The sequence below is a fragment of the Saccopteryx bilineata genome, chromosome 11, assembly GCF_036850765.1.
Source record: "Saccopteryx bilineata isolate mSacBil1 chromosome 11, mSacBil1_pri_phased_curated, whole genome shotgun sequence".
NCBI classification, from domain to species: domain Eukaryota; kingdom Metazoa; phylum Chordata; class Mammalia; order Chiroptera; family Emballonuridae; genus Saccopteryx; species Saccopteryx bilineata.
Window position 1 is genome coordinate 3,639,334 of NC_089500.1, and position 12,870 is coordinate 3,652,203.

General features: G+C 42.2%; 1 pseudogene; it reads right to left on the reverse strand.

Annotated features, from left to right (window-relative positions):
* Positions 1-423: 423 nt before the first annotated feature.
* On the reverse strand, positions 424-2,367 carry LOC136315211 (eukaryotic translation initiation factor 4B pseudogene; annotated as a pseudogene).
* Between the last annotated feature and the right edge of the window lie 10,503 nt (positions 2,368-12,870).

The window sequence follows — 12,870 nt, forward strand, 5'->3', positions numbered from 1 at the left end:
AGGTGAGAGCTTGCATGATTCAATTTTTTTTTTTTTTTTTTTTTACCTTTCCAAGGATGAAGAATTTATTCAGGTTTGAGAATTCATATATGCCACATTAGGGGATAATAAGAATTAAAGATAGAAACCTCACACACTTCCTCACAACTGCCCCACTGCCCAACCAGGTTCCAGACATTGCCTCATTGTCATTGTTATTTTCTTAAACGGAGGGCTCTAGGCACTAATCACACAGGCAACTTCATGTGTCATAAAAATGCACAACTCTTCCGTTAAAAAACGTCTTGCTCTCTGGCTATGTTGGCAATTCTCCAGTTAGTTTACTTTAAAGGCTGCAGCAGCATGCAAAAGAATTTCTTTTCATTTAAAAAAAATTTTAAAAACTTCTGCAGGAGATGCTGAATTTTATTTTGTCTTGTCTGGATAGAGGTTTGATTTGCTTTAGAATGTTCCAGGATAGAGAGACTCAGAGAAAGCATAGGATGTAGAAGTCTATTCGGTGTAATCTTCTCCCTCGTTTTCATCTTCACCATCAACGGAGAGAGCAGCATACTTGCTTGCAGAACTGAACTTAGAGGCTGGATTTTCTTCAGGTTTCTTTGGCTCAGTTGCAGATTGAGAGTCTTGATCCTTTCTGCCTCTTTGGCTCAGTTGCAGATTGAGAGTCTTGATCCTTTCTGCCATCTTTCCTGACTCCTTCCAGTGGTCTTTGTTCCCTCCATCTCCTGGACCACGGCTGGAGTTCCCACTTGGGCCTTTTGGAATACTCACCCCATCCACTTTATTTTCATCTGCTTTCCTTGTTGGTCCTACTTCAGATGGTTGAGCTGGGACTCTTTTACCCCCACCACTTGTAGGGGATTGCTGCTCTGTGTCTGAGCTCTGACATTGAGCAGGAGGGTTAGAACTCCGTTTCACCCAAGCATTCTCCTCTGGTGGAGGGGCTGGCATTACCTTTAGAGGCTGTTCAGGTTTGGGAGGCTTAGAAGTTGGAGGGTGACAGTCTTCCTCCTTACTGGGCGTTTCATTTTCTAGAGATTTCTCTTTCTCCTTCGCGCATTTCTGCCAGATATGGCCGAGGTCCCCGTCTGTGATGACTCACTTCCTGTCCTTGACCATTCACGTTCCTGATTTTCTTCACTTCGCCAGCTTGGGTGTCTCTCTCGAGGCCGCCGCTGTAGTTTTGGCTCATCCAGTTGCCGCTGCAGTTTCTCCTCTTCACTCCTCTACTTCTCGTTCTCTAGCAGCTGTGTCAACAGGCTTTGCCCCTCCGAAGATAGAGGCTGCTCGACTGGACTGGGAAGTACTAGCAGAGGAATCATCTTCTTTAGGAGTGCTCCGAGGCTTTAGATTCAGTTTGGGTCTTTGGGGGGGACCTCTATCATCACACCTATAATCATCTCGAGAGTAATCATCTCTGGAGCTCCATGACCGATCATCACGTCTGTCGTGTCTGTCCTCATAGTGGTCCCCACTTCCTCTGTAGTCATCATCCCTACGGTACCCACTACCAGATGCTCTTCTGCCACTGCCTAACATGGAATCATTACCTCTATCATAATCTCTGCTGCCTCTGTCATCATAGCGATCCTGGCTACTGTATTGATCTGTATCCTGGCATGGGCCATCCCGGTAACTGTCCCGATACCCATCACAGTATTGGTCTGAATTGTAACGATCTCGATCTCGATACTTGTCTCCAAAACTATCATCATCTCTTCTAGGTGGATAGTCATCAAAGCTGTCTGTAGCAGGACTGGCCCTCCAGTCTGTATCTGTTTTGTCAGAATCCCGATTTCTATCTCAGCCAAAAGAACAATCATCCCTATCTTTATCCTGGGCTTGATCAGCAACGTCCACCCAAATTCTCCTGTTACCTAGAGACTCTTCATTGAGACTCAGGGCACTGAACAAAGAATCCAGGTCTTCAAACTCCGCATAACCAAAACCTTTCAACCTCAGGATTGCTGGGTTCACATGGTAAATGCACTGCACTGATATTTAATCCTCTAAAAAATTCCTTAATGGACTCTTCTGTCACATCATAGGGCAGGTTACTTGAAAAGCAGTGTAGGGTGGCGATTTCGGAAGATGGCTTCTGTCAATATTGGGTTCTCCAGCAGCCCGTGGAGCAGTGGGCAGAATGGAACGGTCAATTGGAGGTGCCCTATATACATCATCATCATTACTGTGCCAAGTGGTTGAAACATCTCCTTCAAAGTCATCTGTTTCATCTGCCCAGCTAACTGGTTTGGGGAAATAGGTGCTTCCTCCACCAGTCCCTCCATCCTCAGCCAGAAAGTCTGTTAGGGAAATAGTCTTCCCCTTCTTATTCTTCCTTTTTGCTGAGACCACCATATTGAGAGAGGGAGAGAGAATGCAAAGGCTGATTCAATTCTTTTTTTTTAAAATTAATTTTAATGGGGTGACATTGATAAATCAGGGTATATATGTTCAGAGAAAACATCTCTACGTTATTTTGACATTTGATTATGCTGCATTCCCATCACCCAAAGTCCAATTGTCTTCCGTCACCTTCTAACTGGTTTTCTTTGTGCCCCTCCCCACCCCCAACCCACTCCATATCCTCCCCCTCACCCTGTAACCCCCACACTCTTGTCCATGTCTCTGAGTCTCATTTTTATGTCCCACCTATGTATGGAATCATACAGTTCTTAGTTTTTTCTGATTTACTTATTTCGCTCAGTATAATGTTATCAATGTCCATCCATGTTGTTGTAAATGATCCAATGTCATCATTTCTTTTTTTTTTTTTTTTTTTTTGCATTTTTCTGAAGCTGGAAACAGGGAGAGACAGTCAGACAGACTCCCGCATGCGCCCGACCGGGATCCACCCGGCACGCCCACCAGGGGGCGACGCTCTGCCCACCAGGGGGCGATGCTCTGCCCATCCTGGGCATCGCCATGTTGCGACCAGAGCCACTCTAGCGCCTGGGGCAGAGGCCACAGAGCCATCCCCAGCGCCCGGGCCATCTTTGCTCCAATGGAGCCTTGGCTGCAGGAGGGTAAGAGAGAGACAGAGAGGAAGGCACGGCGGAGGGGTGGAGAAGCAAATGGGTGCTTCTCCTATGTGCCCTGGCCGGGAATCGAACCTGGGTCCTCCGCACGCTAGGCCGACGCTCTACTGCTGAGCCAACTGGCCAGGGCCCAATGTCATCATTTCTTATAGTTGAGTAGTATTCCATAGTATATATGTACCAAAGCATTTTAATCCACTCATCCACTGACGAACACTTGGGCTGTTTCCAGATCTTCGCTATTGTGAACAATGCTGCCATAAACATGGGGGTGCATTTCTTCTTTTCAAACAGTGCTATGGTATTCATGGGGTATAGCTAGGTCAAAAGGCAGTTTGATTTTTAATTTCTTGAGAAATCTCCATACTGTTTTCCACAGCGGCTGTACCAGTCTGCATTCCCACCAGCAATGCAGGAGGGTTCCCTTTTCTCCACATCCTTGCGAGCACTTAATCTGTGTTGTTTTGTTGATAAGCGCCATTCTGACTGGTGTGAGGTGATATCTCATTGTGGTTTTAATTTGCATTTCTCTAATAATTAGTGATGTTGAGCATTTTTTCATATGCCTATTGGCCATCTGTATGTCCTCTATAAAGAAGTGTCTATTCATTTCTTTCGCCCATTTTTTGATTGGATTGTTTGTCTTTCTGGTATTGAGTTTTACAAGTTCTTTATGAATTTTGGTTATTAACCCCTTATCAGACGTATTGTCAAATATATTCTCCCATTGTGTAGTTTGTCTTTTTATTCTGTCCTTACTGTCTTTAGCCATGCAGAAGCTTTTTAGTTTGATATAGTCACATTTGTTTATCCTGTCTTTTATTTCACTTGCCCGTGGAGATAAATCGGCAAATATATTGCTGCGAGAGATGTTGGAGAGCTTACTGCCTATGTTTTCTTCTAAGATACTTATGGTTTCACAGCTCACATTTAAATCTTTTATCCATTTTGAGTTTATTTTTGTGAATGGTGTAAGTTGGTGGTCTAGTTTAAATTTTTTGCAGGTAGCTGTTCAATTTTCCCAACACCATTTATTAAAGAGGCTGTCTTTACTCCATTGTATTTCCTTACCTCCTTTGTCAAATATCAGTTGTCCATAGAGCTGTGGGTTTATTTCTGGGTTCTCTGTTCTGTTCCATTGATCTAACTGCCTATTCTTATGCCAGTACCAGGCTGTTTTGAGTACAATGGCCTTGTAGTATAACTTGATATCTGGAAGTGTGATACCTCCCACTTTATTCTTCCTTTTCAAGACTGCTGAGGCTATACATGTTCTCTTTTGGTTCCATGTAAAGTTTTGGAATATGTGTTCTATATCTTTGAAGTAAGTCATTGGTATTTTAATCAGTATTGCATTGAATTTATAAATTGCTTTGGGTAATATAGTCATTTTAATGATGTTTATTCTTCCTAACCATGAGCATGGTATATGCTTCCACTTGTTTGTATCTTCCCTGATTTATTTGATCAATGTTTTATAATTTTCCGAGTAAAAATCTTCTATCTCCCTGGTTAAATTTTATCCTAGGTATTTTATTTTTTTGGTTGCAATAGAAAAGGGGATTGCTTCCTTAATTTCTCTTTCTGACAGTTCATTGTTAGTGTATAAAAATGCCTCTGATTTCTGAGTATTAATTTTATATCCTGCCACCTTGCTGAATTCATTTATCAGGTCTAGTAGTTTTTTGACTGAGACTTTAGGGTTTTCTATATACAATATCATATCATCTGCAAATAATGATAGTTTTACTTCTTCTTTTCCAATTTGAATACCTTTTATTTCTTTTTCTTGTCTGATTGCTGTGGCTAGGACTTCCAGAACTATGTTGAATAAGAGTGGTGAAAGGGGGCACCCCTGCCTTGTTCCTGATTTTAAGGGGATTGCTTTTAATTTTTGCCCACTGAGTATGATGTTGGCTGTGGGTTTGTCATAGATGGCCTTTATCATGTTGAAGTATATTCCCTGTATTCCCACTTTGCTGAGAGTTTTGATCATGAATGGGTGCTGGATTTTATCAAACGCTTTTTCTGCATCTGTTGAAATTATCATGTGGTTTTTCTCCTTCCTTTTGTTTTCGTGATGAATCACATTGATTGATTTGTGAATATTGTACCAGCCTTGCCTCCCAAGAATAAATCCCACTTGATCATGGTGTATGATTTTTTCCATATATTGCTGGATCTGATTTGCTAATATTTTGTTGAGAATTTTAGCATCTAAATTCATCAGGAATATTGGCCTATAATTTTCCTTTTTTTTGTTGTCTTTGCCTGGTTTTGGAATCAGAATTATGCTCACCTCATAAAAGGAGCTTGGAAGTCTTCCTTCCTCTTGAATTTTTTGAAATAGCTTGAGAAGGATAGGAGTTAGTTCTACTTTGAATATTTGGTAGAATTCACTTGTGAAGACATCAGGCCCAGGACTTTTCTTTGTTGAGAGTTTTTTGATAACTGTTTCAATCTCATTTGTTATAATTGGTCTGTTTAGGTTTTCTGATTCTTCCAGATTAATTTTTGGAAGATTATATGTTTCAAGGAATTTGTCCATTTTATCTAAGTTGTCTAGTTTTTTGGTGTACAGTTCTTCATAGTATTTTCTTATAATATTTTGTATTTCTGTTGTGTCAGTTGTTATTTCTCCACTCTCATTTCTAATTTTATTTATTTGAGTCCTCTCTCTTTTTTTCTAGGTGAGTGTGGTTAAAGGTTCATTGATCTTGCTGACCTTTTCAAAGAACCAGCTCCTGATTTCATTGATCCTCTGTATTGTTTTTTTAGCCTCTATGTCATTTATTTCTGGTCTGATCTTTATTATTTCCTTCCTTCTACTAGCTCTGGGCTTTACTTGCTGTTCTTTTCCTAGTTCTTTTAGATGCAGGGTCAAGTTGTTTATTTGAGCTTTTTGTAGCATCTTGAGGTATACTTGTAATGCTGTGAACTTCCCTCTCAGGACTGCTTTTGCTGTGTTTCATAAATTTTGAGTTGATGTATAGTCGTTATCGTTTGTTTCTAGGAATTTTTAAATTTCTTCTTTGATCTCATTGTTAACCCATTCGTTATTTAATAACATGCTATTTAGTTTCCAAGTGTTTGAGTATTTTTCAGTTTTTCTGTTGTGGTTGATTTCTAGTTTCATGCCATTGTGATCAGAGAAAGTGCTCGATCTGATGTCAATCTTCTTAAATTTGTTGATACCGCTTTTGTGCCCTAACATGTGGTCTATTCTAGAGAATGTACCATGAGCACTTGAAAAGAATATATATTCTGCTGCTTTAGGGTGAAAGGTTCTGAAGATATCTATTAAATCGAGTTGATCATAGAAGAATACATAGGTACTAAACTCATGGACCTGGGTTTTAAAGAACATTTTATGAATTTGACTCCAAAGGCAAGAGAAGTGAAGGCAAAGATAAATGAATGGGACTACATCAGACTAAGAAGTTTTTGCTCAGCAAGAGAAACTGACAACAAAATAAACAGCCAACTAAATGGGAAATGTTATTTTCAAACAACAGCTCAGATAAGGCCCTAATATCCAAAATTTACAAAGAACTCATAAAACTCAACAACAAACAAACAAACAATCCAATAAAAAAATGGGAAGAGGACATGAACAAACACTTTTCCCAGGAAGAAATACAAATGGCCAACAGATATATGAAAACATGCTCATCTTTATTAGTTATTAGAGAAATGCAAATCAAAACTACAATGAGATAACACCTTACACCTGTTAGATTAGCTATTATCAACAAGACAGGTAATAGCGTGTTGGAGAGGCTGTGGAGAAAAAGTAACTCTCATTCACTCTTGGTGGGACTGTAAAGTAGTATAACCATTATGGAAGAAAGTATGGTGGTTCCTCAAAAAACTGAAAATAGAACTACCTTATGACCCAGCAATTCCTCTACTGGGTATATACCCCCAAAACTCAGAAACATTGATACATAAAGACACATGTAGCCCCATGTTCATTGCAGCATTGTTCACAGTGGCTAAGACATGGAAACAACCAAAAAGCCCTTCAGTAGAAGACTGGATAAAGAAGATGTGGCACATATACACTATGGAATACTACTCAGCCATAAGAAATGATGACATCGGATCATTTACAACAAAATGGTGGGATCTTGATAACATTATACGGAGTGAAATAAGTAAATCAGAAAAAAACAAGAACTACATGATTCCATACATTGGTGGGACATAAAAACAAGACTAAGAGACATGGACAAGAGTGTGGTGGTTACCAGGGGTGGGGGAAGGGAGGATGCAGGAGGGAAAGAGGGAGAGGGGAAGGAGGAGGGGGAGGGGCACAAAGAAAACTAGATAGAGGGTGACGGAGGACAATCTGACTCTGGGTGATGGGTATGCAACAAAATTGAATGACAAGATAACCTGTACATGTTTTCTTTGAATATATGTACCCTGATTTATTAATGTCACCCCATTAACATTAATAAAAATTTATTAAAAAATATTGAGTTGATCTAGTATGTCTTTTAAGTCTGCTGTTTCTTTGTAATTTTCTTTCTTGATGATCTATCTAGTGATGTTAGTGGGGTATTAAAATCCCCTACTATTATAGTATTTCTGTTGATCTCACCCTTTAAATCCATCAAAGTCTGCTTTATATATTTAGGTGCTCGTATATTAGGTGCGTAAATATTTATAACAGTTATATCTTCCTGTTGGATTGCTCCCTTTATCATTATGTAGTGACCTTCTTTATCTCTTACTATAGTCTTTGTTTTAAAGTCCATTTTGTCTCATATAAGTATTGCTACCCCAGCTTTTTTTTTATTTCCATTTGCGTGAAATATTTTTTTTTCCATCCTTTTATCTTCAGTCTGTGTGCATCTTTTGTTTTAAGGTGTGTCTCTTGTAGACAGCAGATGTAGGGGTCCTGTTTGCTTATCCATGCAGCTAGCCTGTGCCTTTTGATTGGGTCATTTAATCCATTTACATTTAAGGTTTTATTGATATGTAATTGTTTATTGACATTTATTCTTTAAAACTGTATTCCTCTTTTGCTATATTCTTTTTCTCCTTTGATCTGTTTACAACAGGTCTCTTAATATTTCTTGCAGCCTTGGTTTGGTTGTAGTGAATTCCTTGAGTTTTGTTTTTTTTTTTCTCATTTTTCCAAAGCTGGAGACAGTCAGACAGACTCCCTCATGCGCCCGACCGGGATCCACCTGGCATGCCCACCAGGGGGCGATGCTCTGCCCCTCTGGGGCGTCGCTCTTTTGCATCCAGAGCCATTCTAGCACCTGAGGCAGAGGCCACAGAGCCATCCTCAGTGCCCGGGCCATCTGTGCTCCAGTGGAGCCTTGGCTGCGGGAGGGGAAGAGAAAGACAGAGAAGAGGGAGAGGGAGAGGGGTGGAGAAGAGATGGGTGCTTCTCCTGTGTGCCCTGGCTGGGAATTGAACCCAGGACTCCTGCACGCAAGGCCGACGCTCTACCACTGAGCCAAGAGTTGTGTTTTTTTTTTTTTTTTTTGTCTGGAAAGCTTTTTATTTTTCCTTCAATTTTAAACGATAGCCTTGCTGGACAAAGTAGACTTGGTTGTGGGCTCTTGTTTTGCATTACTTTGAATATTTGTTGCCATTCCCTTCTGGCCTCAAGTGTTTCTGTTGAGAAGTCAGAAGTCATCCTTATGGGGGCTCCTTTGTAGGTGATAGTCTTTTTTTCTCTAGCAGCTTTTAGTATTTTCTCTATCACTTAGCTTTGGTATTTTGATTATGATGTGTCTTGGTGTAGATTTCTTTGGGTTTCTCTTTAATGGAGTTCTCTGTGCTTCTTGAACTTATGAGATGTTTTCCTGTCTTAATTGCGGTAAGTTTTCAGCTATGATATGATTGAACAAAGTCTCTTTTCCTTGTTCTTTTTCTTCTTCTTCAGGAACCCCTATGATGCAGATGTTATTTCTCTTCATGTTGTCACAGAGCTCTCTTAGAGTTTCCTCAGACTTTTTGCGTCTCTTTTCTTTTTTCTGCTCTGCTTCCGTGCCTTTATTTATCATGTCCTCCAACTCGCTGATTTGATTCTCAGCTTCATCCATCCTGCTTTTAATTCTTTCCATTGTGTTCTTCATTTCTGATATTGTATTTGTCATTTCTGACTGATTCTTTTTTATTATTTCAAAGTCCTTTTTTATATTTGCTATCTCTTTATTTAGGTGTTCATAATGACTATTTATTGTTGTTCTAATATCTATGAGCATCATAACAATTATTATTTTAAACTTTGCATCTGGTAATTTGGTTATATCTGACTTATTCAGGTCCTTTTCTGGGGATTGCTCTTGATTCATTTGTGTTGCATTTCTCTGCTTTCTCATTTTGTCTGTGAAAAAGAAGGTTTTGGCACTGGAGTCCACTGGGTATGTCCTCTGTGTTCCCTAGGTGTGGTCTGTCTGCAGGCCCACCACCCCCTCTGCTGTTGCTGCCTAGGCCGTTCAGGTATGGGTGTTGCTGGTGCCTGCCCACTGGGGCTGTTGCTGTGGTTTCTGCCTCTCTTTCATGGGAGTGGCTGTGATCAAGTGCTTGGGTATAGAATCCTCGGTGGACTTGGCATTTGCTCCGCCCCCACGGATGGCATTATGCTTGGCCCTGAGGGCAGGGGTGAGCACCTTTGCTCAGCTGCGGGTCTCTGCCTGATTCCAGGCTGTCACCCCGCTCTTGCAGGAGGAGTCCGCTTGTGGGACGGCTGCAAGCCTTGGCTCCACAGGCCTGATGGGACTGCGTGCCCATGCTCAGTAGTGGTTCTCCACCTGTTCTGGGCTTTTGGCTCCACCCCTGCGGGAGGAGCCGGCTCCCAAGTCAGGCCACAAGGCTGGGTTCTGCGGGTGGGGCAAGGCTGTGCCTTTGCTGAAGGGTGGATCTCCGCCCCTTCCAGGGCTCCTGCCCTTCCCCCGTAGGCTGGATTATAGACGGCCTGCAGCTAGGCTTGACCACTTTTGCACTTCCCTTCCTCCCCAGCCAGGCAAGACTGAGCTAACACCTGGGCCTCTGTGGTGGCCAGCCGGCTTCTGACTTTGCCGACAGAACCATGCTTCCGTGTTCCACCACCGCCCGCCCTTGGGCGAGCCCTGAGCTGTGTGGGTGGGTGTGCTGCAGCTCAGACCTTAACACTCACTACTGTGGTCCTGAAAGCTCCCTCCTTCTAAGCGACTCTGCTCTGAGTGCCGCGGGAGAACTTGTTTGGCTGGTGTCCTGCTTCCCTTCACTGGTTTCCAGGGGAAATATTCACTTCAGTTTTGGGGAGTGACTCATCCCAGGGGTTAGGGTGGCTGTCTCTCAAAATGTTTCTCCCTGTGCCTCCTAGATTACACTCTCTTCCTGCTACTATGGTCCTCTCCTCTCTCCCCATCCCCTGGAGCCCTGGGTGAGTAGGGTTGTGAGAGAGGTTTTCTGTGCGGTCCCTTTAAGAAGAATCCTGGGTCTGAGAAATCAGTTTCTTTCTCACAAACAGTATCCTGACTTGTTTCCAGCTAAATACTGTCCATACGCCTCTTCTAGGTTCTGGGGCTGCAGGCTGGGGCTTTGTTCCTGGGACTCAGGACCCTCCGCTTTCTTCTAAACTCACTTCCTGCCATGAGAGTCTCTCCAGCTGCCATTCGCTCCGGGGAGCTGGGCAGCCCTCTCCGCATTTCCGCTTTTTCTACCAGTCTCAGTGTGGCTTCTTCAGTGTTCCTTGGTTGAAGAGTCTTCTTAGTTTAGTCCACAGTTGGTTTTTCCAGATGATGGTTCTTAAAATTAGTTTGTAATCCACTTTGGTTCTGGGAGGTGGAAGTTGGTACATCTGCCTACTCCATCGCCATCTTGTCTCTTTTCTGATTCAATTCTTGATCGATTCTTTTCCATTTATTCTCGAGCAACAATTCCAGACACCTACTGAGACAGGCATAGATCTATTTCAGGGGATACCTTATTTTTTGGAAATGTTAATTGTTTTCCCCTAAAAGGTGAAGAGACATTAGCACGGTTTTGGTTTACTTATTTACTTATTTATTTTTGTGTTGTCATTCTAGAGAACTTTGTCCACTTGACGATGACTTGACAGAGGAGAGGTTCAGCGATGACTGTAGGATGTCATTGGGTCTGAGAGCTGGGAGGGACCTCGGAATCATCCACTCCAACTGTTCTATTTTATGGACAAGGAAAGACAAGAAGTGAGGTGGGGCCTCCAGGCCCCGGTGGGTGTGCTGGGTTGAGCGAGGGATGCGAATGAGGTTTCCAGGCCCCGGGCCCCAGTAACTCTCACACCTGCTTTCCAGATCTTAGACTGTTGGGGCACGTGTTTACTTCATGCTCATTCAAGGCGGTGCGCTTAGCATTTGTTTACTCACCCAGGAGACTCTGCGTGTCATTTTAGATCTTTATTTTTATTTTTTAATTACAGTTCTCGTTCACTATTATTCTGTATTTGTTTCAGGTGTACACCACAGTGGTTAGACAATTGTGTACTTTACAGAGTGGTCCCCAGATATTTCATAGTTATTATAATATTATTGACCCACCTACTTAGCCATAGGAAAAAAAGAATGAAATCTTACCATTTGTGATGGCATGGATGGACCTAGTGGGTTTTATGCTCAATGAAATATGTCAGACAGAGACAGACAAGTATCATATGACTTCACTTCTATGTAGAATCTAAACAAACAAACAGCCTGACCAGGCAGTTGCGCAGTGGATAGAGCATCGGACTGGGATGCGGAAGGACCCTGGTTCGAGACCCCGGGGTTGCCGGCTTGAATGTGGGCTCATCTGGCTTGAGAAAAAAAAAAGCTCACTAGCATGGACCCAAGGTCACTGGCTCAAGTGGGGGGTTGCTCGGTCTGCTGAAGGCCCGTGGTCATGGCACTTGTGAGAAAGCAATCAATGAACAACTGCAGTGTCGCAACGAAAAACTGATGATTGCTGCTTCTCCTCTCTCTCTGTTCCTGTCTGTCTGTCCCTATCTATCCCTCTATCTGACTCTCTCTCTGTCCCTGTAAAAAAATTAAAAATAAAAAAATAAAAATAAACAAAAAAACAAAACAGAAACAGACTCAGAGATACAGAGAACAGATTGAAGGTTTCCCCAGAGGGCAGGGGGTTTGAGGGCTGGGGGAAGAAGGTGAAGGTATGGAGAAGTACAGGTTAGTAGTTACAGAACAGCCACAGGGGCATAAATTACAGTGTAGGAAGCCAGATGTGATGAGGGGACCATGCCAGCCAACAACTCATCAGCTTGACTGTTGCCTACATGGTGACACACTAATTAAGAATGCTTTTCCAGTAATCTCATTTTTATGTGGCAGTGCACTATATATTAATATAATATACCCGGACGGAATATTGAAAACCCAAAATCTGTTTTGTGTGCGTAGCTGCAAGAGTCAGCTCGCGTGAGGCAGACACAGCAAGTACTGAGTGCGACAATGGGACTTCAACAGAAGAGAAACAGCACATCCGCTGGTCTTGCCTGCCTTACTTTAATTATTTTAGGTTATTTATGTGGCTCAAAGTAAATAGAATGTTATTGCAGAGGATTTTCAGAGGACTTGGAAAGAAGACAAGTTCATTTATTTCAGCATTGGCAGAGTGAAGCCCGACACTGTGGCCACACCATTGTAAATATCTTCAGAAGGGTCAATAAGACACACTGCTTATGTGGTGTCTCTCTGGGTTTCTGCTCAGCTGTAGTGACAAGTGGAATATTAATCCCAGAGTATCTGCTGTCCAGAGGAAGGAGTGGGTTCGCAGAAAGTATACGGTAAGAAAAAGCAATTTCTGATTTCTCCTTCAAAAAAACTTTTCAGCAAACTCGACACAGATTATC